Below are 25840 nucleotides of genomic sequence, written 5' to 3' on the forward strand. Positions count from 1 at the left end.
TCTCTGTTAGATAGGCTGGACCTAAACCATGTAGGCTGAGTTGCTGTGCTTTGGAGATCTCTATTTAAAATTCAGATGAGAGTCCAGGGCATATGCATCACTCCATTGGCATGGATGCCACCAGCCACATCCCTCCTTGTCCCAGACTTGTGCAGTTCAATGGCAGGGGTCCTATTTTTGGTGATAATCCAACACTCTTTTCCCTTTGCACCCTGTGCTCTGAATCCAAATATTCACAGATTAATACAAAGCAAGTATGTGTGTGACTCCGCCAGTCGGCAGCTCTTTGGCAAATGGCATCACTTGGAGCGGTTTCCATCTCCTCCTAACAAATGAGATAGATTATTCGAGACCCCATTTTTGTTTTTTGACTGAAGACACAATAAACCTCATGACAATTCGGAGCCAGACAGCTGGTTGTGATCTTCCGCCTCCCTCCCTTCATGAGCTCGGCATCCCATTGTTTTTCTTCCAGCGAGGCAATAAAGGTTTCTGATCAATCTCTTTTACACGACTACGGAGAAGAAAATGTTTTTACCAATCAGTAGGCTTTCAGACATAAACAGAGCCATCTGCTCTGCTTCAAAGTCTGGTAAAGGCTTAATTCCTCATTGTGAAGAAGGGCTTGCTGGGGCTGCTGGAACTGGTGTGTTTTCAAAGTAACAAAACAAAATTGCAACGGGCGTCTTGGGGGTATTCGCCCTCCTTTGGATCCCCCCTGGAGAGCCCACCAACCCTCTTGCCGCATTAGACCAATCTAGATTACAGCGGTTTACACAGATGGCCTTGATGTTGTGTGCCTTTGAGTGATTTCCAGGTTATGATGATGACCCTAAGGAGAACCTATCCTGGGGTTTTCTTGGCAAGATTTCTTCAGGGTGAGTTTCCCCTTGCCTTCCTCTGAGGCTGAGAGAGTGGGACCTGTCCAAAAGTCCTAATGCAGCGCTCTCCAGATGGTCTAGCTCTCATTATTATATTATTATTAGGACCCCATTTTCCAATATTAGACTCCCCCATGACGACTGAAGGGGGAATTGCCTTTAATAATGTACTGTGTTGTCTATTTGTTCTGATATTTTTAATGAGTTCAGTGACAGTTGGCCCTCCACAATTGCAGTTTTGACTTTTGCAGATTTGATTATTTGCAGACTTGATTAATGCTTCTCTCTAGAAATCTCTAGGTCCTCCAATGCAACTCTACAGTCAACGTCAGGTGGAAGTTAACCATAGAATCAAGTTGGAGGACTTACAAATGCCTAGAGGAGGATTTCCTCTAGGTCAACCTTTGGCAGAAGTTGCACTGAAAGACCTAAAGATTCCTAGTGAGAACACAACTCCAGGCATTTCTAGGTCCTCCAGCACAACCCTGTGGTCAAGTTCTATGCCCAGCAAGTTGCACTGGAGGACCTAGAAATCCCTAGAGAGGTGTTCCTGTAGGTTAAAAAATATATAGTGTTTTCTTATTTTTGCTTTTCTCACTTTCATGGGGGTCCTTGTATTTGTAAATGCACACATGCATGCCTCTTGTCACCTGTCTAAACTTGTTCAATATGTGTCTTGTTTAAAGGATGCCATTGTTTCATCCCAGATCCCTTTGCAAGCCTGTTTAAAGTTAAGAGAGCTATCCAATGTGCTGAAACCATTTTGAGGATAACGCTAAGCATCTTTGTTGGCGTTTTGTGCTTTCGGGTCATTTCTGACTCGTGGCAACTCTAAGGCAACCCTGTCTTGGGGTTTTCTTGACAAGATTTGTTCAGAGGAGGTTTGCATTGCCATCTTCTGAGGCCGAGAGAGTGTGGGTTTCATGGCCAAGCTGGGAACCAAACCCTGGTCTCCAGAGTCAAAATTCAATGCTCAAACCATTGCACACACTGGCTCTTAAACCTACTCCACGCTTTACCTTAATACATTTGCCATACATGACATATGTAACCTTGCCTTAAATAATATAATGAAGACAATTTTTTTGCACAAGTCCAGAACAATCACAGGGGCTTTGTCTGACTCTTGTTGCAAATTCAGCATCCATTGCTGAAGGTACAAATAGACCACAATGTGGCCTAGTTCTTTGATAGACTTTGTGGCCAGGAGACCATTAAGTCGGGATGAAATGCATAATTTTTGCAGCTGTTTGCTTTCCCTCTCCCTGCCCTTCTTTCCCATATTTGCATGCGCACACTTTCTCTCCCGCTCTCTCTCCCTGCTATTTCTCTTTTGTTAAGCCTTAGTGGGAATTATTAGTGGCTTATTTAATCTGCGTATTCAGCGCTGTGAGTTTCTGTTAGCGCAAGCCATGAAGTCTGTGTGCATTACTGCAAAAGGAGTCATTTGTATAACTGTTTACATCTTGACTTGTAACTGCTATTGAACAATCTGGAAGTGTTGGATTTGATTATGTCAGTTTCTCAAATGTTGCCACTTTGAGCACGGTTTCGCAGCAGAACGTGGCATGCAAACAAACGCTTGTTTATGGTCAAAAACAAGGGTGGGCAAAGCATGGCTCTCCAGATGTTGCTGGACCGCAACATGCATCGTCTCTAGCCAGCATAGCCAATGGCGAAGGATGCTGGAGGCTGCAGTCCAACCATAGAATCATATAATCATAGAGTTGGAAGAGACCACTAGGGCCATCCAGTCCAACCCCTTGCCATGCAGGAAATCTGAATCAAAGCATCCCTGACAGATGGCCATCCAGCCTCTGTTTAAAGACCTCCACCATATCTGGAGTAATAATAATAAGGTGGGGATAATGGGAGTCATAGTCCAGCACCTCTGGAAGATGTAAGATTTGGGATCCTGGGTGTGATCCCCAGCCTTGTTTCCACCTTGCTTTTGTGAGCTTGAAAATTTCCTGAACAGCTGAACAGATGCAAAGCATCTAAGCGTGAAGCCTGGAACTAATTAAAGAGAAAAACCTTTATAGCCTTCTTCAAAAGGTGTTTTGATAAAGACGGTGGATGACTTAATCCTGCAAGATGGAGTGCGAAGCATTTCGTTAGGTTTGGTGGAAGAGGATTATTAAAATGGCTGATAACTCCGGCTGGTAATTATGGTTCGGAAATATCTGTTCTCTCTCTTCTGGGGAGCAAAGCAGAGGAACTGGGGGACAGTTGTTTGTTTATGCCGCTCGTGGATGCGGGTGATTAATGGCTCCGTCGTTGGGTTCAATTAATTAATTGACTAATATCTCACTTTTCACCCATGAGAGACCCACCCTTACATTACAATACAATCAATAAAATATTAACAGAGGAAAGGCCTCCGTCAGTGTGGCTGCAATCCCCTGTTTCCTCTTTACATTTATAGCCAGCCTTTTGGTGATGGAACCAAATACTTCCATGGGAGGCACAGGAGCCTTAAATACTTTTGGAACCAAATGTTAAGGTCACAACGAACACAAGAGTGTGGCTGGGCTCTTTAGAAATTTATAAGGCTCCGTCAACTGGCCCCGTGTTTCCAAAAACAGGCAAGCTCAGCAGCCTATTTTTATTGCTGCTAAGTTTACATCCGATGAATCACTTCTCTTTTCTCATTCCCATCCCAGTCTGTGTTTCAGGGGCCTGTTGCTGTTACGGGTCTAAAATTGCTTCTGCAGTCTGGAGCGGCTGCTTTGCGACCTTCTTGGAGGGGGGGGACTGGAAATGACCTCTGCGTCTGCGTAAATATCGCCGCACAGCTCCCCTGATTCATTACCGAGACGATAATCGGTCCGCGGCGCTGGAGAAAACGCGGAGCTTCTTTGAAAAGATTGTTGTGGGAGCATGGGCAGAAGTCCAACGTCTGGCATCCAGAGGAGGAGGTAACGCGATGCAGGTTGGTTGGAAAGAGGCTTGGTTTCCTAAAAAGGCACCCCAGTCACAATAATGGCTTGACACGGATCGGCCTCCTGATTGCCATATTTAATCCTAATAGCGTGGCAAATTTCCCAACTGAGTCTTTCTGCTTCATTCACCTGCTTTCTTTTGTGCAAGATGAAAACATAGAAGAAATTATGGAGATAGGAGACCCAAATTGTTGGCTCACTGACCCAGCTCACCTGGCAGCAACCCTGAGCCAGTGATGTTGGGTCTCTTTGGCACAGCTTTTACATGATGTCCAGGTGCCAAGGCTCTTTGGGGCATGTGCGTGGCACTGCATTCCAATAATGTGGATTATTGTAGGTACCATTTGTGTTGAGGATGGCACAAGCTTGGCAAGGAAGATTGGCTCAAGGATGTTACAAAGCAAGAACTCAAGTCCTGGTGTTATTCTTGAGAGAGAGACTTCTTCCTGTCTCTGTTGTCTGAAGGAGTGTTGGCCCTTCGTTTCTTTGGCTCACTTGCTCTTGTCTGCTTTCTAAATAGATATTCCTTCACCCAGTAAGTCCATCAGGTCTATGAATATATACCCTTATATTCCAGGAATGGGTCTCACCAGGATTGATGAAAAAGGTTACATGTTCCAAACTACAGTTGGCCATCTGCATTTGCAGCTTTCACTTTTGCAGATCTGATGACTTGCGGTTTTGATCAATACGTTCTCTCTAGGAATCTCTGATGCGGTGGCTTAGGGGTTAAGATGCCAATTCTGATGAAGCTTTTGGTGGGTTTTTTGGGCTATGTGGCCATGTTCTAGAAGAGTTTATTCCTGGTGTTTCTCCTGCATCTTCAGAGGATGCTGGCATGGAAGAGAGTGGGGTATATATACTGATGGCATGTGATTTTGTGTATTGTTCTGTGGTTGAATGGCAAGGCCTACAGGGTGTCCATTTACTTATTGATCCATCGTCTACTGGGCATACCCCCTGACCCTGGCTGGTTTTCATTTGCATTTGCTGGGTCCTGATTTTGGTGTTTTTCAGGACTGGTAGCCAAACTTTGTTTATTTTAAGATTGGAAGATCAGAAGGTTGGCAGTTTGAGACCCAAGAGCTGCATGATGGAGTGAGCTCCTGTCACTAGTCCCAGCATCTGCCAACCCAGCAGTTTGAAAGCATGCAAATGCAAGTAGATAGATAGGTACAACTTTGGTGGGAATGTAACAGCATTAGGTGCAGTCATGCTGGTCACATTGCCACCAGAGCATTCCTCAAACAACCTTGGATCTTTGGCTTAGTAACAGAGATGAGATGAGCACCAGCCCCTACAATCATTAATGACTAGACAGTCATGTCAAGGGACTACCTTTACCTTTACCTTTAGGAATCTCTAGCTCCTCCAGAGCAACTCTGCCAGAAGTTGACCATACAGTTATGCTGGAGAACCTAGAAGTAGCATGCTGGATGACCTACAAATGCCTAGAGAAGTGTCCTCTCTAGGCATTTGTGGGTCCTCCAGCATGACTCTATGATCAACCTCTGGCAGATGTTGACCATAGAGTTGCAATGGAGGACCTGGAGATCCCTACAGAGGTTTTCCCTTAGGTAAAAAGAACAGTGGTTTTTTGTGTGTTTTCCCCCCACATTCATGGGGGTCTTTCACTCCTAACCCCAGCGAACGTGGAGGGACCACTGTACTTTCTCTTTGGATGGCAGCCCTGCAGAGGAGATCTTTTATATGCAAGGTTTTATATGACAGGAATCAATTGAATAGCATGAAGAAAGCCCACCACATGAATGGCAGCCACCACAGAGAAGACTGTGCATTGGAGGCCTTGACATTGGACCATTTTTGTGATGCATGCAGACTCACTGGGGCAACTTCTGCACATCTTCCTCTCAGGTACCAAGGAAACCTCTCTATTAAGTCTTTAATTGGGGCTCAAGTTAATTAACTTTTGGGTTCAGTGGATTAATAAGCCCTGGATCTCGCCTGCCACCTTCCTCCCAGCGGCATGAAGGCAGGAAAGAGACACCCACTCAGTTAAACAGGCTTTCAATGAAGATGGTCCCATCGGTTGCAAAATCATTTTGCTCCAGTCTTCTGAAGGCAGCGGTGACACTTCATTACAGCAGAGGAGAAATATATGTGTGCTACGACTCTGATGTTTCGGCACACATCATATTCCCAGATAGAAACCTCCTACCTCTTTTTTTCCTCTCCATTTATACATAGATCTGAGAGACAGAGAAAGAGGGAAACTTCTTTTCCAGCTCAACTCATTTTATGCTTTAAAAAAGGGTAACTTATGAATTGTGGCGGACATCCTGTTGTTATTTTTGGGTTGGGTAAACTCAGTGAATTAATAGGGTTTATCTCTTGACCCACCATTCCTTTAAATAGGTCTACTCTGATTGAGAGCAACCTATAGGTTTTTAGCTAAGGTTGCCATTGAATTCCTCTTTGGGACATGAATGGGCATCCAGTTTCTCATCTAAATCCAGAGCTTGGAAATGTTACCTTTTTTGGTATTACAGTTCCCAGAATCCTCAGGTCCAGCAAAGTCAGAGATTTTTTTCAAGCACCGTCTAAGCCTAAATGTTCAAGTCAATAGAGAGGCTGTCCCTCAATGTCAATGGAAAAGGATTTTGTTGGAGCCAATAGTGGTAATTTCATAACCCTTGAATCCTATTTTGGCGGATGGGACTCAACAGCTTGGAAAGATCCTTTATAGCCCAGACTTCGCATGGAGCAGATTCACTGTTGGCTGCTCGCACTTTCCGTTTCCTTTCATTCATCCCTGCACTTTGCTTGCTTCTTGCTGCACCTCATTTGCAACATGTGCTGGGTTTCCATCTGTCGATTGAACAAACTGTGGCAGTAGTGAGTGAGCATTTGTAATGGAAGCCAGGGGCATTTTGAGGAGGTTGAGGTGGGTGCAGACCACTCCAGAGAGGGATGTATGTCTTTCAGTGGGGAGTGTATTGCTTTATCTCTCTGTGGGATTCTCAGAGACTGAAGGCCCTGGGAAGGCCCAGGTCGATCCACCCAGAAGTGGCAAGGAGGCTGGATGGCACCCTGTTGGCACACCATGGCAAACCTCTGAAGGCCTCTCCTGTCAGTGAATGGTGTCTGGACCCCTTCTGGAGTTACAAACAAGGCAGGTAGATTGGAACAACCCGGGTCATGGACTGTCTCTTTGGATGCTCCAGTTCACCAGCCGTTGGCAGCAAGTAGATCAGAGCCTTTCCTTTCCATAGCGGCCCAATCTATTGCTGAGGGACCATTGCCCTGGGGGTGACACCGTGAGTTGCCACACTGGGGTGACACCAATCCTAGTGACACCACTGAAAGTTGTGCCATGATGGAGTGGTGGTGCTGATGGACACTATTCTGAAGAGCGTATTTACTTTTAAAAAATTCTATTTTAAAAAATACACCTGTACAGACCGGCGAAAAGTGCCAGCCTGTGTAGCATCCGCACACTCAACGCCATGACCTCACCCCATGGCGCCATTTTTGCATGCACCCATTTACATGGTGCATGCCATGATGATGCCACTCTGGCACTGCATCTACATGATGCAGTGCCAAAAGAGCATTATAATGCCACGCTGCGGCAGCTATGATGCCCTTTCCAGGGGAAGAAAAAGAACCCGCAGTTTGGGGATTCTTTTTGTACCAGGTTTTGGCAGTGGCATGCAGTTGCCGCATCCCCAACCCAGTGCTTCCAGGGGTGGCATATAGCGCCTAAGTTTACAGTATTAAAATACTTATAAAGGTGAAGGTAAAAGGAGCCCCTTGGCATGAACATGGCATGAACTGTGGGAGCTCTCCTCTCCCTCAGAGGCCACTGCAATGGCAGTTGATGGGGGAAGATTCTTTCCACAGTTGCTGGAACCAATGTCTGGGGAGTTTGGATGGGGGTCTCTGGGAACTGGGGGGTCTCAAAAAAGGGATTTGGGGTTGCATGAGGCCCATAGACCACACTTTGCCTGTTCCAAGTGTTGAACATTTCTTCTCCATCACTACAATCTGCTCCATACACTCCTCTCTGCTTCCTTGCAGAAGCAGATTCAAAATGACTCCATCCAGCATATGAAGCTGTTAAGGATAATTTTAGGCTGGCACATGGATGCGCATGTGCTGGGAGCGCCTCTCCCCCTGACCTGCCTCCGTCGCGGATCGATTAACTTTCCACAGGTATCTCCTAGCACCAACCTCTGTTGTAATCATGGAAACAGATTTGGGGGATAAAGCCGCCAAGCATTACAGATTCCAGCCATGGTATCTTGAGGATTTATTTTGCTCCAAGTATATTTAAAGATCAGCGGAAAGCCTCCGGCGTTTGTCAGTCAAATGAACTCAGGAAATTGCCTCTGCTTTGCTAGGCTCAGTTTCCCCAGAAAGGAGAGGCCTACAGCCAACCATCCGAAATGGCAAGCTTTTCAGCTTCGTCTTCATGAAATGCATGGAAAGTAATACCGAGTAGGAGATTCACGTCTCATGGAAATGTTCATTTGGGAAAAGGTCACTTTTACAAATTGCTTCCTTTTAAATCAAAATCCTAGTCTATCTTGATCAAGGATGGTGAATGGGCAGAGAATGTAACTGTCCGGTTTATTTTTTATCCCGCCTTTCTCCCAAAGTGGGGCCCAAGGCAGCTAACAACACACACACACACACACACACACCCTATCCACTTTGTTTTCCTTCTTGCTAATTCTGGATGGGAAGCCAGAGTTCAGCGCTTTGGACATCAGTCCTAATGGCTAGGCTTCAAAAACAGCAGCTCCAATGTCAGTAGGGCAACTAATCCACCCCAGGTTTTAGCCTCAAAATGGTAAAGGAGTTCTCCAATGTGCTGGAGGCAATTTGTTAATTGTAAAGGAACCTAACGGTGGATAGCACCTTTAAAATTCAGCCTAAAACCCAGAATGGATTCATGACCCATTGGCACGAAAGCCACCAATTGTCCCTGTAACCCTAACCCTAAACATGGCAGCTCCAGTGTCAGTGGGGCAACTAATCCACCCCAGGTTTTAGTCTCAAAGCAATAAAGGAGCTCTCCGAGGGGCTGAATGTATTTAGCTGATTTGAAAGGAGCTATCCAAGGCACCAAATTCAGCCTAAAACCCAGAATGGACGCATGACCCATTGGCATGGCTCAGAATGGATTCATAACCTTGCACACATTTAATCCTATTCTGTGATGGTGTGTCTCTCTCTTTAGTTGTACATTTTGAAGCTGTTTCCTTCTGCTTCCTCTTTCTTCCTCTTGGCATCATCAATTAAATATTTTCTGGATTGCAGACAAAAAACAAAACAGAACCCTACAAAGCAACAGGCGGATCGTTCGGAGAGGCCCTGCATGCAAATGGTTTTTCCCCTGGATGAGTGAATGAGTTGGCAATGTTTGCGCATTCCTTCTCTGAAGCAGAGGGCGCTCGTGTGACATGTGAAAACCTGCAGGTTTTGTGTGGCAGTTTATGCCCTTGTTCTCACTAAGGACCCAGGTCTTGCACTTAGCTGGTCCTTTGCAAATGTATTTACTAATTAAAACACTTAGATCCAGCTCTGTATCCAAAGAAATCAGGGGGGCAGGCAATAAAATCAGTCTGAACAAAGGAAAACAATTTAAAACACGAAACCGTCAAAATAAAATTTGTGAAGTTTGTGAGATACTTAGCCTTCACTGTCAGGTTGCTCCAACAAACTACAAATCCCAGGATTCTGTTGGATGAAGCCATGACAGTCGAAACGGTGTCAAACTGGATTAGTTTTTGCAGTGCAGATGCAGCCTTAGTCTTGGGGTGCAAGAAATGCAACCATACCCATCAAGATCTTCCCAAAGGGTGTCTCCAGGATGGAGATAGAGTCCCCACAAGCAGAAACTGGGGAGGATCTGGGGGTCTTTGGAGATCCAAGACCCCTGAGGCCGGACCCACTCAGCTCCAGGGTTCAAGGACGAGGATGAAACCACTCCTGGTCCATCAGAACTTTGATGCCTGAAGGCCCAAGCTTGGTTAGATGTGGCCAGGCCAAATGCTGGGCTGAAAGGAGGGTCTCCTCAGGAGTAGGGGGCTCAAAAGTACCTGCACCTGAGCTCTAGGCAGGACCAGATCCTCCCTAATTTATGCATCACACCTGGGACAGTAAAGCTTTTGGAAACAGTGTTGTTCTTATCTGCTCAACCTTGCAACTGGAAACCTTGCTGGGACTGACTTTGGATCCTGGAATCTCCCCATTTGTTGGTTGTTTGGATCCTGGACTCCAATGTTGACCTATGGCTTCTGATCGAATGCTTTTCTGGTAAGGCTCTTGTTTTGGTTGGCCTTTGCTTTTGACATTCTTGCGGCTTCGTCAACTTGTGGGAGAGGCCCTGACTATCCCTTGGAGCTCATCTTGATGTTGGGTCCTGCCCAGGGTGACCAGGCGTCCTCCTTTTCCAGGACATGTCCTCCATTTCAGCCTTCTGTCCAGGAGAGATTCCAAAATGTCCTCCATCTTGAGCATGCCTAAGAAGCATAGTGTTTTTAGCTCATGGCATGTCCTCCATTTTTCTTGAATGTCTTCCATTTCGATTCCACTTTAACTGCCAATGAAATCCTGGGGTTGGTGGTCTAATGAAGGCCCTAGAGCTCTTTCTTTTCTAAACTACAAATTCCCAGGAATCCATAGCATGTTGCCGTGGCGGTTAAAGTGGAATCGAAGCGCTGTAATTGTGTAGTGTGGAAGGGCATTTGTGTATCAGTAACCAGTTAAATGTTTAACCAGGAATGGCATCGTGATGCTAGACTTCCCGGAAGCCTTAGCTCCTCGCAAGAGCAGATTTACTAGGTCATAAATGCAGCACTCAAGCTCCTGGTTGTAAATTATCAACCGACAAACATATTAAGTTATTGCAAATCCTTAAATAATTAAATCAGGCTGCTCTCTGTGTGTGTGTGTGTGTGTGTGTATATATATATATATATATATATATGCCTGGAGCAGAAATGGTTACTGGAAGCTGCTTCAGGGAAGGAGAGGAGCTTGTGATCCTTCCAGCTGCAGAAGAGATCCATTATATATATGTGTGTGTGTGTGTTTAATTTTGCCTTTGCAATTAAATTGCAGGAGTTATAGGCAAGATCAGTGTGAGTGTGGAGGTAGGCAGTGGGTTTCATGCAATCCTTCAGATGCTGTTGTACTACATCTCCCAGCATTCCTCACCAGTGCTCTCTGATGGGAGTTGCAGTCTGACCTCGGACAGATTGCATAGTTTGCACCCCTTGCAGGATAGGGCCATCTTATTCCAACGTTTTGCTTATGCCCAGTCTCCCAAGAATTCAGGGCTGTCACTTCTTGAACCTGGACTCGGCCAAAGTGCCTTTATAATAATAAAGCAATGGCAGCGCTGAGTTCATGGGAGGTTTTGCATAAGCAAAAATTGAGATAAGATTGTCCCATTCTCACTCACAACACCTCCTCCTCATCTTCATCCTTCTCATCTTCATCCTCCTCTCCTCATCTTCATCATCCTCATCTACGTCCTCCTCCTCCTCTTCCTCATTATCCTCCTCTTCATCTTTATCAGCCTCATCTTCATCCTCCTCCTCTTCCTCATTATCCTCCTCCTCCATCTTTATCATCCTCATCTTCATCTTCCTCCTCCTCCTTCTCATCTCCATCAACTTCTTCCTCATCTTCATCATCCTCATCCTCCTCCTCTTCCTCCACCTCCTCATCTTCATCATCTTCCTCTTCGTCCTCCTCCTCCTCTTGATCTTCCTCCTCCTCCTCCTCCTCCTCCTCCTCTTTCGGATGGTGCTGCTTCTGCTCGGTGCTTCTGCTTTCTCTGGCTCCTCGCAGCAGAGCCGGCTGCCTCTGGCCCCGAGGATGATGCTGAAGCCCAAAGCCGTGGCCCGGAGGAGGAGGAGGACTGGCAACATCGTGGGCAGCAGAAGCAGCAGCAGCAGCGGAGGGCAGCCGGGAGCCCCTCGGGGTCTCTCCTCCTCGCAGCAGCAGCAGGGCTGAAGGCAGGCAGGCAGCAGGCAGGGAGACGCCTCGCTCGCTCGCTCTCTCTTGCAGCAGAGGAGGAGGAAGCCGAAGGGACGACAGCCCTGCCAGGTAGGCAGCCCAAGCGGAGGGCACTGCCTTGGCCCGGCTGGCGGAGGGCTCCCAGGCGCCTCGGAGCTGGGTTTGGGTCTATGACTATGATACAAATGTTGATCTATTGATTGGTTCATTGATTGATCCGGGAGCCCCCCTTTCGCCCTCCCAAAGCCCTCCCCAAAGCCCAAGGAACGGAGGGCTCCCAGATCAATAACGAATCAATAATTGTATTACCTCTGCCTTTGGGTCGGCCTGGGATCTCCTTTCTGGTTGGCTGCTGAGAAAGGAAATGGGGGGTCCCCCTGGTCCAAGAGGAGGACCAGCTAGATGCCCTCTTTGCCCCCCAGCCAGGACCCCCCCAAAGCCCTGGAGCTGATGGACAGAGGAAGATGCGGAGAGGATCTGGGTTTGCACCCAGGTGTAGCCCCCCCTCCCAAAGGAAAGGCTGAGGGGGGTCTCTTGTTGGAGGAGAGGAGGCTGGGGCTCTGGGCTGGAAAGGCGGGCTGCTCAGGTGGCAGTCTCCCCGGAAGATGGAAGAAGAAGCAGCAGCTGCTGCTGCAGAGGTTGGTGCTGCCTCTTTGCCTTCTTTGCAAGCTGGAGGTTGGATTCTGGGTTGGTTTTTTTTGGGGGGGGTGTCCCTATAGCTTTTCCTAGGCGACCCCCCAATATTTTAGAGTCTAGGGGCAGAGAGAGAGAGAGAGAGAGAGAGAGAGAGAGAGAGAGGATGCCAGGAGGGCTCATGATTTTAAGACTGCAACCCTTTCATTTTAGTTGAAGGTACTCTTTTGGCATGCTTTTGGAGAAGGAGGCAAAGTCGTCTCAGAGGAACTGTTTTTTAATATTGTAAGCCACTCTGAGTCCCACCCAATTTTGGAAAAGGTTGGGATATTATTATTATCATTATCATTATGGCAGAAGGGGTGGCTTTTTCCCTTTTAAAAAGCTCCACAAGCAGGGAGGGGATGGGAGCATTTTGCCCCTGGGACTTTGCCCAGGAGGAGGCTCGACCTGGAAAAGGACTCTCTGTGGATGATGGGTCCCTCTCTGAACCCAAGGCAGCCCAAATTCCCAGGGTCTCTTAAGGCTCGGTCTTGGCATCTCCAGGACCCTCCTTGTGGGCTTTGTCCCTGGGTCTTCCTTCCAAATCCCCAAATCCACAGTGGAAGAGGAAGGGGAAAAGGGCATCATTTCCCCATTGCCAGCTTTCATGAACCATTGCCCATCCTATTGGGGTTTCCAACAGGAAAGCATTTACTGGGGGGAAAAGATGCCCTTTTCCCCTTCCTCCTCCACTGTGGATTTGGGGGAAAGGAGTCAGAGCCTTGCTACATAGATAGATAAATAAATAATAGGCTGTTTTGGGAGAGTGCACCCAACCAAGTCCTGTTTGGCACAAGATGGCAACCTTTGGATCCAATTCCCTCCAGGATCTGTAGGGTTTGCCCCTTCTGCCCAACTGTGCAGCAATGTTCCCAAAACAGTCTCCTCCTCTTTTTCTTATTTGAACATATCTTAGTTTATTGTTGCAATTTGGGGCCATGAAAGGCTTTGCCAGGTCTTGCCCAGCAGCTGCTTTCGGAGGCTGCTGACCTTTTTCGTTGGTTTTTTCTTGTCTGTAGCTTTAAAATGCCTGGATGTAGTTGTTCAGTTGGGAATGGTTCATGTTTGGCACAACGGTATGTGTCTGTGGGTCTTTTTAAAAGTGTGTGTTTGGGGCCCTATGTGGCCCCTGAGCCATTTTCGTGGCTCCTGACCAGATTCCCCGATCCGTGCTTTTCTTGGCCAGTAAAGAAAGCAGTCCTTGGTCCTGTTGGTGATATATGTAAGCATTATTCGTGCAAAGTGATGTGTTTTGGAGAATGTCGAACAGATGCATTTTATTAAGATATTAATTAAAATATGTATGCCCTGCATGTAAGACAGTAAGAATACAAGACTGCCTCGTGTCCAGGACAGTGTGCAATAAACTCACTTTGGGGCAATAAATAGCAATAGCAATATTGAAAGATTAAAAAACTATATCCTTAAAGCCAGTTCAAACCATTTAAAACCATGCCGGATCAGATGTTTCCAGCTGATGGTGACAAGAGCAGAGTTCCATATCTGGAACCATGGCAGATGCACAATGAAGTGCTAAGGCAGTGTGTGATTGTGCGTTGCGCACTTCGTCTGGGGAATCGGGCAATGAGGCAATGGCTATGTGCACCCACCATTTCCTCACATGTTGCACTGTGGTGGCACTCGCTTTGGGGATTGTGTAATGCTAGCATCGCATAACGCCAATGGCAGATACTTTCATTATGCTGAGATGTTGTAGGATCTTCTCAGCTTTTTCTTGTGGAAGACCCCAGGTATGGAAAATCGTCTTTTGGCTAGTTCCAATTTTCAATGATTCTTCGACATTTTTGGGAGCCTGAAAATGATTTTTTCGGACACTTCTTGGGACTCCTGGTCAGGATGAACAACTGTCCCCGAATCTGCTGCAGTTGCAATGGATGTCCCTTGGTGGCCCTCCATGGCAGCTGGTGGCCCCATGTTTGGGATGGTGAACCAAGTCCAGGTTTTGGTGGGCTTAGAAGGAGTCCTCCAAGTTGTCTGGAGGAGACGGTCCCATCCCCTGGAGTCGATTCAGCCCTGATATGGGATTTGCCATCTCCAAACCTGCCTTAGTTTGCAATGGGAGCCATCACTCTTCTAACTCCAGCACTGTCTCCTCTAAAGTCTTTGGCAAAGATGGGCCATTTCCCAACCCTGCAAGCAAGCGTTCTTCCATTGTGAAGTCGGAGGCTTTCACAACCGACCGGCATCCATAGTTTTCTGTGGGTTTTTGGGGCTGTGTGCCCATGTTCTGGAGGCATTTATTCCTGACGTTTCGCTTGCAGCCATGGCTGGCATCTTCAGAGGTTGGTGGCATGGAAGTGTGTGTGGAGTATATATACTTGTGGGACCCTTGTTTGGAAGGAAGTGTTTTTTTACATGTCAGTGGTGGACTTAGTTTGTGTGTTGTCTTGTGTTGAATGGTACAAGCTGGAGGTGCATTGTGTCTAGGGGGAGTTTGTGTCTATTTCATTGGTAATCCATTGTCTTGCAGGGAAAGCCCTTGAGCCTGGAGAGGGGGAGTCTTCATTTGCTCGCCTTGAATCTTGATTTTGGTGTTTTTCAGGACTGGGAGCCAAACCTTGTTTGCTTTCAGAGTTCCTTCTTTTCTTCTCTAAGTGCATTCTGCTTACAAGCATTGAATCGCTCTCGGGAATTGAACCTGGGGCCTTCTGCCTCCAAAGCAGGTGTCTTTGCTGGCTGGTCTCTGCAGCTTTCTCTGTCTTGGGAGCATCTTCTGAAGGCCTTTATAAATAGAGGCTGGGAAGGAATCTGGTAAGCTTGTAAGGGCATATCCTTTGCAGCTTTGTAGGAGCATCTTCGGATGGCATTTATAGAGGCTGGGGGAAAGAACCTGGCAAGCTTGTAAGGGCAGATCCTCTGCACTCTTCTCTCTTAGGAGCGTCTTCAGAAGGCCTTTATAAAGAGCTGAATCTGGGGATGAATCTAGCACGCTTGTAAGGACAGATCCTCCAAAGCCTTCTCATTTGGGAACATCTTCCGAAGGCCTTTATAGAGGCTGGAAAGGAATCTGACAAGCTTGTAAGGGCAGATATTTTGCACCCTTCTCTCTTGGGAGCATCTTCTGAAGGCCTTTATAAAGAGGAGAGCTGGAATCTGACAAACTCTGAAAGCTTCTCTCTTGGGAGCATCTTCAGAAGGCCTTTATAAATAGAGGCTGGGGAGGAATCTTTCCAGCTTGTAAGGGCAGATCCTCTGCAACCTTCTCCCTTGGAAGCATCTTCCAAAGGCCTTTATAAAGAGGAGAACCTGGGCAGGAATCTGAGAATCCTGGTTGCTTCTTACAGAAGGTTAGGGAGGCCGAGTTGTGGGTTTAGGACTAGTTGTCCTCTCTTTGGGATGCATTGCAGGCGAGTGTCAGGCTGCAGCCAGGCTAAGATGGAACATCTCTGCTTTCTTCCAGTGGCTCTGATTCCTAGCAGATCCGAATGGACGATAGGTTTATTTTCTTTAACTGGGCCGGGAGCAGCCGGTGGTGTAGGAATGTGCAAGCGCATGAGACGCACTGGCTGATCCTGCTAGGAAGTGATGGTATCTCTGTCTCTGGTGGGTGTTATTTTTTGCCCTCCCTTTCCTTCTCAGGGATGGTTGAATGTTGCATCGGGTTGAATTATTGCCAGATGACTGAGCAGGAGTTCCAGCTGTCTGAGGTCTGCTTTCTGACTGCTGCCAGGGTTTAGGAGGAGTAATGGGTCCTCCCACCCGGCGCTAGACAGAAATGGAAAGCCATCGTCTTTCATTCACCCTCCTTCACGCTCTTCTCTTTCCCCTTCTGCCAGAGAAAAACAGCAAGCTGCAGAACTGTTCTAGGCAAAGTACCTGCCAAGGGCTGGAATGAACAAGTGGATTTGAACTGTAGCGTAAAACTAGAAAGGAAGGAAGGAAGGAAGGAAGGAAGGAAGGAAGGAAGGAAGGGGAAGCCATCTGCAAGGCTGCCAGGTGTCCCTTATTATAAGGGATACTCCCTATTTGAGGGCTGGAAAGCTTGTTCCTTAGAGGACTACTAGGTTTCCTTTATTACAAGAGATGACTCTTATTAGAGTCCTTTAAAGGAGTGTGCAATGCATGTGTTGTGTGCCTTCAAGACATTTCTGACTTACGGCGACCCTAAAGCAAACTTCTCATGGAGTTTTCTTGGCAGGATTTGTTCAGAGGAGGTTGGCATTGCCTTCCTCTAAGGCTGAGAGACTGTGGTTTGCCCAAAGTCACCAGTGGATTTTGTAGTCGAGGCTGAAATCGAACCCTGGGCTCCCTTATCTGAAGGCCATAAATCTTGTCTTGTCCCTTAGGCTGCAGCCACACTGCAGAATTAATGCAGTTTGGCACTGCTTTAACTGTCATGGCTCCATCCTGTGGAATTCTGGGACTTGTAGTTTGTTGTGGGACCTGAGCATTCTGACAGAGAAGGCTCAATGCCTCACAAAACTGCAGATCCCAGAATTCCATAGCTTTGAGCTATATTAAAGCAGTGCAAAACCACATTAATTCTGCAGTGCAGATGCAGAAGGACTGGCAGCTGCCCCTTATTACCAGGTATGCCCCCGGTTTGAGGGTTGGAAGGCTTTCCCTTGTTTACAGGCTGAACAAAATGGCAAAAAATGCTGTATATTTTGGGATATGGGCCCAAAGACAGAAATGTGTGCATTGTGTAATTTGTGAATGCATTGCATACAATATGTTAATTTAGCAGAGGAACACATGGCTAGGTTATCCGAAATCAATACTTAATTTGGTTTTTAGGTAGAACATGACTTTATCATAATTGTTTCTGGGATGACAACCCTGCAGGCCACACATTGCTGTCCTTCCTTGCTATTTTTGGATACCTGGAAATGCTAGACTCAGAGGTTGCAACAGGAGAAACTATGGGAATGAGGCTGTGCTTGCGTTACATTGTAAGTTGCCTTGCGGCAGAATGGTGTAGTGGTTTGAGCGCTGGACTAGCTCTAGCAGATCTGGGCTCGAACCCTTTTTCTGCTCAGCCCTCGGGAGGCCAAGGCAAACCTCATCTGAACAATGTGTGCAAAGAAAGCTCTGTGATAGAGTTCAAAGGTGTAGCTGTGTTAAAAACTGGACTTGACTCTTCATATCCATAGACATTGGCCAGTTCCTAATGTCTTTTTCCACCAATGACCATTGTTAAAACTGGACTTGCTCCTTCTTTTGCATACCCAAAGGATGTTGAATTTGAATTGACATTCTCACATACCAATGGCATATATAGGTCTGTCCCTGGTTTCCATCCCATCAAATGCAGGCTCAAGTCTAGGAAAGCTCAGGCTGCCAACTTCTTTATTTCAATTAGTCTCAAAGATGCTACAAAACCTCTCTCTATATTATTACAGTATTACTATTATTGCACCTAAATGCATCTGAGGAAGTAGACTGAAGTCTAGGAAGGCTCCTGCTGCCAACCTCTTTCTTTCAGTGAGTCTCAAAGGGGCTACAAGATCTCTCTACATATTATTATTATTATTATTAGTAGTAGTAGTAGTAGTATTACATCTAAAGTAGACTTAAGTGTAGGAAAGCTTATGCTTCTTTCTTTCAGTGAGTCTCAGAGGGGCTACAAGATCTCTACATATTATTATTATTATTATTATTAGTAGTAGTAGTATTAAATCTAAAGTAGACTTAAGTGTAGGAAAGCTCATGATTCTTTCTTTCAGTGAGTCTCAAAGGTGCTACAAGATCTGTGATAGAGGGCCATCATAAGTTGGAGTTGACTTGAAGGCGCATAACAAAAAACAAGGGCATGATACGCAGGGGCTACATGGCCATGGGGTGAATCGTGAGGGATCAAACCAGGGAGAGGCTGCTGCCCTACGTAGTCTTTCAGGTGCCACAGGACACCTTGGTGTCCATTCCATTTCAAGAGGCCAGTGTCTTTCTTGCCTAGGATGGTGGTGTCCTTCCTGGGGTGTTCTTGCTGCTTGCTGTGGGTGTATGGTACCCCGTTTCTGCCTTTCGGCAAAACAGGGATGTGCCAACCCTCCTGTGTGGTGTGTGGTCTTGAACCATCTATGTGTACATCTAGCACATGAGCACAAATGAGTGTTTCTTGTTCAGGCGATGGGGTTCATCCAGGCCAGTGCAGGCGCCTCTTTTTTAGGCCAAAGTGTGGGAAGGGGGCCTTTCTTGTTCTTCCCAAGAATGGAGCCTAGCTCTAAAGGTGACAGTGAAGGGCAGATCCTTCTGGGAGCTGCAAATGGGCCGAGAGCAGCCGTGAGATTGCTTTCCAGCCGGGCGAGAGAAGCGATAATGATTCATCATTAGGGCAATCGGAGTCAAAATGGAGTGGCAAAGGTTTAATCAGCTGGAAAAAAGAGAGTGAAGAGTGTCTGGTGCAGATGGAGGTCTTGGGGCTGGCTGCAGAGGAAAGGGGCAAAGGCACATTGAAAGGGCTTGGTTAACCTCCCCACGATCCCATGGCCGGGTGGCAATTGTTATGTGCCTTCAAGGCGTCTATGGCAATCCTATTGCAGGGTTTTCTCAATGAGGTTTTCTTGGTGGCATCTGAAGCTGAGAGAGTGAGACTTGCCCAAGGTTATCCAATGGGTTTCCATGGCCAAATAGGGAATCGGACCCTGGTCCCCGGAGTCAAACTCTTAAACCTTTACTCCAAAGTGCTTTACAATAACTTAAGGGGGAGTTAGTTAGATCTGTCTTAGATCTGTCTCTCTCCAGGAACAGAAATATATATATATATGTGTAAGATTTTTATAGTTTATTTGTGGCTTTTTTGGGCTCTGTGGCCATGTTTAGGCCCTGTCCCTGATCTATACCAAGGTCTATATTAAGGCTGGGAAAATGCTGCTGCAGAGACTATCTCCGCAGATTACATCTATACATATATTTCTCTGTCTCTTTCTGGGTAGGTAGGTTCACTTTATGGACTTCCTTTATGGAAGGACTACCATTTGGACATGCTCTTAGCCAGAGGATGGAAGAGTTAATTCCTTTGAACTACTGTATAATTCCTGGAATTGGAGAATTTGGCCATTGTTGCCGAATTCACAAAGACCTAACCATGTTAGTCTGGAAATTCGGTATGCAAAGGCATTTTTGCTGCAGGATCCCTCTGGTCATTCTAGTTTGTTCATTATTCATTATTTACTTATTTCTAGCATTTAGATCCCACCTTTCTCCACAATGGGATTTTCCTGAGCTCTTGTTTCATTTTGCCCTTCTCTAGGTGCGTATCTGTGTTGCGTGCCTTCAAGTTGTTTCTGACTTATGGCAAACCTATGGGGAACCTATCAGGGTTTGCTTGGCAAGGTTTGTTCAGAGAAGGTTTGCCTTTGCCTTCCTCTGAGGCTGAGAGAGTGTGACTTCTTGTTCAAAATCACCTAATGGGTTTCGATGGCCAAGCAGGGATTCGAACCCTGATCTCCAGAGTTGTGGTCCAACATCCAAAGCAACATTTTTACATACTGAAAGCTGCTAGGACCTTTTCACATCTTTTTACTTTAGGAACTCTCTGAAAGTAAAAAGGTGTCATTTTTGTCCCCTTTACGTTGCTTTATTTCCACATTATTTCTAGTTTGCAGAAACGCCGTGCGATAAACCTAAACCTCCTGCATTTGTGGGTTTTTTCCCTACCTTAAATCCCATTTCTGAGCTAGTGTGACGTGAGGAAAGTCTCTGGATTGGGAAGAAAGGTGGGTTATAAATTAAATAAAGAAATGGGAGGGAAAGAGAAGCTTTGGAGGTATAGATCAAGCTATATGCGTTTGCTGATGGTAGCTCAGGGAGACCAGTGCATTTTGCGATCTTGCAAGGTATCCTGCTGTTTGCCTCTTTTGCAAGAGGAGCAGATCTGTGGCGAAAGCAAATATTGCCAAATATCAGACGTCTCCAGTGCTCTTTTCTTCCGAAAGAAGGAAAGCTCTGGAGCGCTGCCCTTGGAACCTCTTTGCGACTGTTGTGTGTGCAACAGATATTAATGCTTTTTTCAGCCTGGATGAAAGGCAAGGGAGCAGGTGAGGTGGGGCAAGGCGGGCATTTTTGACAAGGTTCGGCCTATTAATAGCTTTTGAGGCCCTTCCTGAACATAAATAATGTGAGATTATATTACGGTTGGCGACACATCCCTCGAATCTGTAGGATGGTAATAATAATAATAATAATAATAAAAATGGAGTCTCCATCTGGATGGAGACGTAGCAGGAGAAGTGGTGGCAAACGTCAATATTTCTACACCTCTCTTGCATTTTGGAGTCAGGAGTAGTGGACATGCACCACTATCTTTTGCAATGCTCTTCTCTATGTGGCCCTCTATATGGTTTCTTAATCATATTCTGGACCTCCCCTTGAGTAAATTTGTACCTTATTGGCAGGCATATATTACCATTGCAGTTGCAAAATTTGCCTTGGCTGCAAGATCTAGACATACAAATCATGTATAAGACTGTATAAGAAAGTACATGGTACTTGACCCAGGGTGCTTTTGATTTAATCTATATCAGTGATTATATTATGTTTTTGTGCGCTCACATGCGCGCACGCACACACACACACAGAGTATCACTTGCTTGTTACCTGTACTCTAAAGTTATTACTGTTACTGGAGTTTATTTGCTTGTATTTTACTTTAATGACATTGAACTGCAATGGCGAATAGCTTTTAGCAATAAGCAAACTTGACTCAGCCTTTCTTGCAAGGTGGCAATCTTGTTGGGCAATTGCTCTCACCATTGGTTGTGCTGGCTAGGTTGGTAGGAGGGCCACATGTTTCTATATTATACCCAATGGTAGTAGGGCTGGTCGATGCTCCTCTGCATCCAGAAAGGGCCTTGACTTGTTCCTTGTCATCTGAATGAGAGAAGATCTGGAGGACACTTCAGAGTTGAAGTTGTGGGCCCTACAGTCCTGAAGTCCATTAAAAGAAGCATTGATTTAAAAGGCAGAGAATTTTTACACACACACACACACACACACACACTTGATGCTTCTCTTGCATAAGGCCTTCTGGGTCGTCCTTTGAAAATAGCTTTAGGATATTAGCATCCCAAGCATCTCCGAAGGAGAGGGCTCCATGACTCATGTTGCCATAAATGATGCGCTGGTTTCCAAGCAAGCAGCCGGGGGAAATTATGCCAAATTGCAGATTGATTTGCAGGATTCTGTTAACTTTCAGGGGCAGATTTCAAAGCCAGCTGATGCACTGTTTGAAGAGTGGCTTCTTCTTGGATGGCTGGATGGTTCTGAATTAGGTCCCTAGCCCCCACATCACCCAAATGTATATCTGCTGGGACAGAGGCTTTTTGTGCTTCTCTGAGTTGGTTCCAGAATCCTTTGTGAACTGATGGCTGGGACTCTTGAAATTTTCCAGTTCAAGTCACTGTATTCCTTTGGAGTCATAGGATGTAAAACAGGTAATGATGCCACCTCTCTCCCTGCAAATTCTGAGACTCCAGTGTCATGCATTCTCCAACCAGAGCTTAAAACAATGGCTTGTGTGTTATAACTACAACTCCCAGATTCCTTGGCAACATAAGCGCAGGATGCAAGGATTTTTGGAATTGTAGTCCAAAAGAGTACAATCCCCAAAGTTTGAGGATGACACTGGCTTCTCTCTCTTTTGTATTGCCTTTGTCTTCTCTTCTTATTTCATCTCAGTCTTCATCTGTGGAAGTAGACTTAAGTCTCCGAAAGCTCATGCTGCCAACGTCTTTCTTTTGTTTAGTCTCAAAGGGGCTGCAGGATTTTTCTGCATTCTGATTTTACAGACTCAACATGACTATATCTTTGAATTCTTTGTATTTAAGAGGAGTCGAGGGTGACCTGTAACTCTATTTCCCATGTCCCTGCCCTTTCCTTTATGAAAGGAGATAGCTGCCAGCGTTTCCCAAGTGGCATTTTGCAATCGCTGCGACTAATCCTTGCCTTTTCCCGAATAACCCAAAGTTGCAAAAAGTAATCTTTCCAGTGGGATCTTGAGTCTAGGAGAGACTTGCTTCTTTCAGTCAGTCACACTTTTGCTTTTGCTCCCTTTCTGTCTTCCAAAGAAGCTTTTCATGAAAGAACATTTCCAAAGCACCTTACAAGACGGATGCATGTTTTTTCTTTTTGCAAAGAGACAAGTCTGTTTTGATGTTTAAAAAAAGGGAACGGAGGAATGTAATCCGCTAAAAGTCTCATCATGCCGAAATAAATCTCTTCATCTCAACGGTGCTGTGGCATCATTTCTCCTGTTTTTACAGTACTGAAATCCGTTCCTCTTTCCCAGTATTGTCTATCCTGGCATCCTTTTTTAAAAGCCAGCTGTATACTTTCACCTTTTCTGTTCCTGCTCAGGAAATAATAGTTGACAAAATAAAGCTGTTTTCCGAATCCTGTGCTGAAAAAGGGAGCAAGCTGCAGGATTTATTGTCCTATTGCATTGCAGTCTGGGATCATTAGCTTTTATCCCGTCACATAAATATGGATTGACATTGTCACTGTGTCCTCTTCTGGCCGGTGGATTATTATTATTATTATTATTAGGTATGTCTGGAAAAGATTACGGTGTAAATTAAAATGCTTCGGCCTTGCCTTTCCGTCCCCCGCTTGCTTTCACCCCAAAATAACAAAAGTGGCATTCCTATGGGATTTGAAATGCTTGCAGAAAGGAGTCCTGTGCAACTTAGCATGCTTTCTGCATTTCGTAAGAGGTTAAACCTGGATTGCATCTTGGAGCAAGGAGTTCCACTGGTAGATTCAGATCTGCTCTTCTTTGCAAACCTGCTCCAAACAAACTATGATGGATGGAGTGTTGCTATAAGTTGGAAACGACTTCAAGACGCACGACAACAATTCGTGTGTTGCGTTGTTGTTTCTCTCGCTGTGGGGATTTCTGTAGTGCCCAAAAGGCCATGTTTTGCAGCCCTGGCACTGTTGCTTGGACCATGTTATAAAATAATGGTCTGGCCGATGTACCTGTAGTAACAGCAAAAGGATTAGCCTATTTCCAGGGAGTCGCCTAGTATAAGTAAGTGGAGTTAATCAGGCATAACATTCCTCTGGGGAATATATATATATATATATGTATATGTTTTGGGTTTGAAAATAATATTCAAAGTCATTGAAGATGCTATTTCTTCACACTTATTTTATCCTGGATGCTCAAATAGATTTGCAATGCTGTTGTGGATGTTTCAAAGGGAGGGCTTTTATCTTTCCCTCCGTGCTAATTTGCAGTCTCTCTACTTTGCCTGTTCCAGAGTGGTTCAAGTTGCTTTGCAAGGAGTCCATATCCTGCAAAGCACTACACAAACTACAGTCTCAATGCTACCCCCAAAAAAGAATATAAAAGACCTGAGGGATAAGGCAAAGAGGGGGAGAAAACTCTATAACACCTCTGCCAAAGTAGAGCTCTCATTCGGTCCAATCGGTTTATGGGTCTGGAAGGTGAAGATCCAAAAGAGCTCTCCTCTTTTCCATTTTCTCTCCAGGTTCCCCCCAGCGCCAGTCACTTTCTCAATTGTCCAAAACTTGAATATCCTTCTCTGTATGTTTCTATTGTAGGAAATGCGGTGGTTCTTCACTTTCTTATACAGCTCTTGTGTTCACAGATCCTCATTTTTATCTTCCTAGTGGTCATCCCAACATAGAGAAGTTCCTAGACCTTTCTGTTTGCCGTAATGTTAAAGGAGGGATCTAGGAGCCCATCCCTAAAAGGGAAGAGGCAGGATATAAATAATAATAATAATAATAATAATAATAATAATAATAATAATAAGTCCATCACTATTAGTTTTGTAGTGTCAGGGTGGTCAGTTTAGATTTAAAATGACCTCCTGGACTCTGGCCTTTGAAGCATTGGATGCTGTGGCCCTTCTGGACTCAATGGAGGCTGCAACGCTGATCCAGTGCATAGAGCATTGTGTAGACCATCTTTGTGCACCACTTTGTGCTTCACTTGTAGACTTTGTGCATCACTTTGGAACCAAATCTTGTTTATCTGCAACGCAAAAATTTTTCTTTCTTGGTCGTCTGTTCTTAAGATAGCAGCTGTTTGAGTCTACCTAGGACTTTCTGTTCCTCCTTCCATTGACGACAGATCCTTTCCAAAGCTGGAAATCAATGAATTATGGAAATGCAATGGGAGTATCGGGTACAAATGTTCCCCTCTCTCTCTTTTTTGACACTTCCCTACTGTTTATTAGTTGCTCTTCTGTTGCAGGAGCTATTAGTAACTCGGGTTGTTGTGTAAGATTGGCAAGAAAAGCACAGTCACTGTTCTTCTGGGCGTCTGCTTGTCACTTATGAATCAGTCAAGTCAGATGTTGGTGCCATAAGTTGAGAATAATGTACTTTGCAATTAATTTTTTCTTGGTTGTGTTTTTGTTTCCAGGGTCTTAAGATGATACGGAAAGTTCCTGAATAGAGTGGGTTGGGTAACATCAGTGTTTGTGTCAATGAGAGAAAGAACAGATATAATGTCGGTGGTATGAGGTCTATAAGGGATGCCATTTTACAAGGACACTGTGTTTAATGGGACTTCAGCATCCTCAGATTTTGGTTTCCTAATATGGTCCTGGAACCAAACCCCAGTGGATACCAAGGGCCCCCTGCACTGTTTGCCTTTTCTTTGGTCATGTCCTACATTTAACGGTGCCACGTCCTCCTTTGACGAGTGGTGTGGTCCCTCCAAGTCCCACTTATGGGGTGCTTCCTGATGGCACCCCATTCATCACCACTATGGAGAGAGAAGAAACGGCAAGTCCTGTGTTCCAATCAAGCCTCGGTCTCTTCTTATTATCTTTTTTTCTAGCCACTGGAGCTTGACGTCATTTGTACATTTGCTGGCAAAGAGTGTCTCTGGACAGAACAGGCTGCAAAGAGAGAGAGACTGAGAGAGAACTGGAACTTCATTTGAAATTGCTCCTGCCAGGAAGAGGTAATTTTTCACAGATTCGGGGCTTTCAAAGTGAAAGGTTTCATTCTCTCACCCTCTAAATGTAAGGAACAGCCATCCATCATTGGGAGAAGGAGGATGTTGGTCCCTACAAAACAGAGGATGGAGAACTCAAGCCTCATTCCCACTACCTTTTAAACCGGATCGCAAATGAGTTTGAACTGGTTTAAATGTCCATGGTTTGCACTTGAACTGTAACGCTGAACCGATTTGGAGAGGGGGCCCCACGCACTAGACCCATTTAACCCACATATATTTGACGCTGATTTTTCCCTGCGTCTTTTTGGACAAATCGATTCCGCGCAAGTGTGAACCAGATGCGGATCGTAATCGATTTAAATTTGCCCTTTGGCCGGCTGGAGCAGGTCCATTTCAAATTGCTTCATTCGTCAATGTGAACCACAAGTGGGTGGTTTTATTTTATTTTA

At 45.6% G+C, this 25840-nt stretch overlaps 1 protein-coding gene across 6 annotated transcripts in view; it reads left to right on the top strand.

Annotated features, from left to right (window-relative positions):
- The first annotated feature begins 3560 nt into the window (after nucleotides 1-3560).
- Nucleotides 3561-25840, top strand: part of HTR2C (5-hydroxytryptamine receptor 2C) — a 132378-nt gene continuing 110098 nt past the window's right edge. For 2 of the 6 annotated variants that reach the window (XM_042477751.1, XM_042477759.1), the window contains exons 1-2: nucleotides 23376-23483; nucleotides 25269-25394. The gene's annotated coding sequence lies outside the window, so the exon portion shown is untranslated. Of the gene's footprint in view, nucleotides 3814-11606; nucleotides 11909-21788; nucleotides 21889-23375; nucleotides 23484-25268; nucleotides 25395-25840 lie in introns of those variants that run through there. The other 4 variants (XM_042477752.1, XM_042477757.1, XM_042477753.1 and 1 more) reach the window with 3 other exon arrangements.

The sequence above is a fragment of the Sceloporus undulatus genome, chromosome 7 (genome assembly GCF_019175285.1).
Source record: "Sceloporus undulatus isolate JIND9_A2432 ecotype Alabama chromosome 7, SceUnd_v1.1, whole genome shotgun sequence".
In the NCBI taxonomy this organism is placed as follows: Eukaryota; Metazoa; Chordata; class Lepidosauria; order Squamata; family Phrynosomatidae; genus Sceloporus; species Sceloporus undulatus.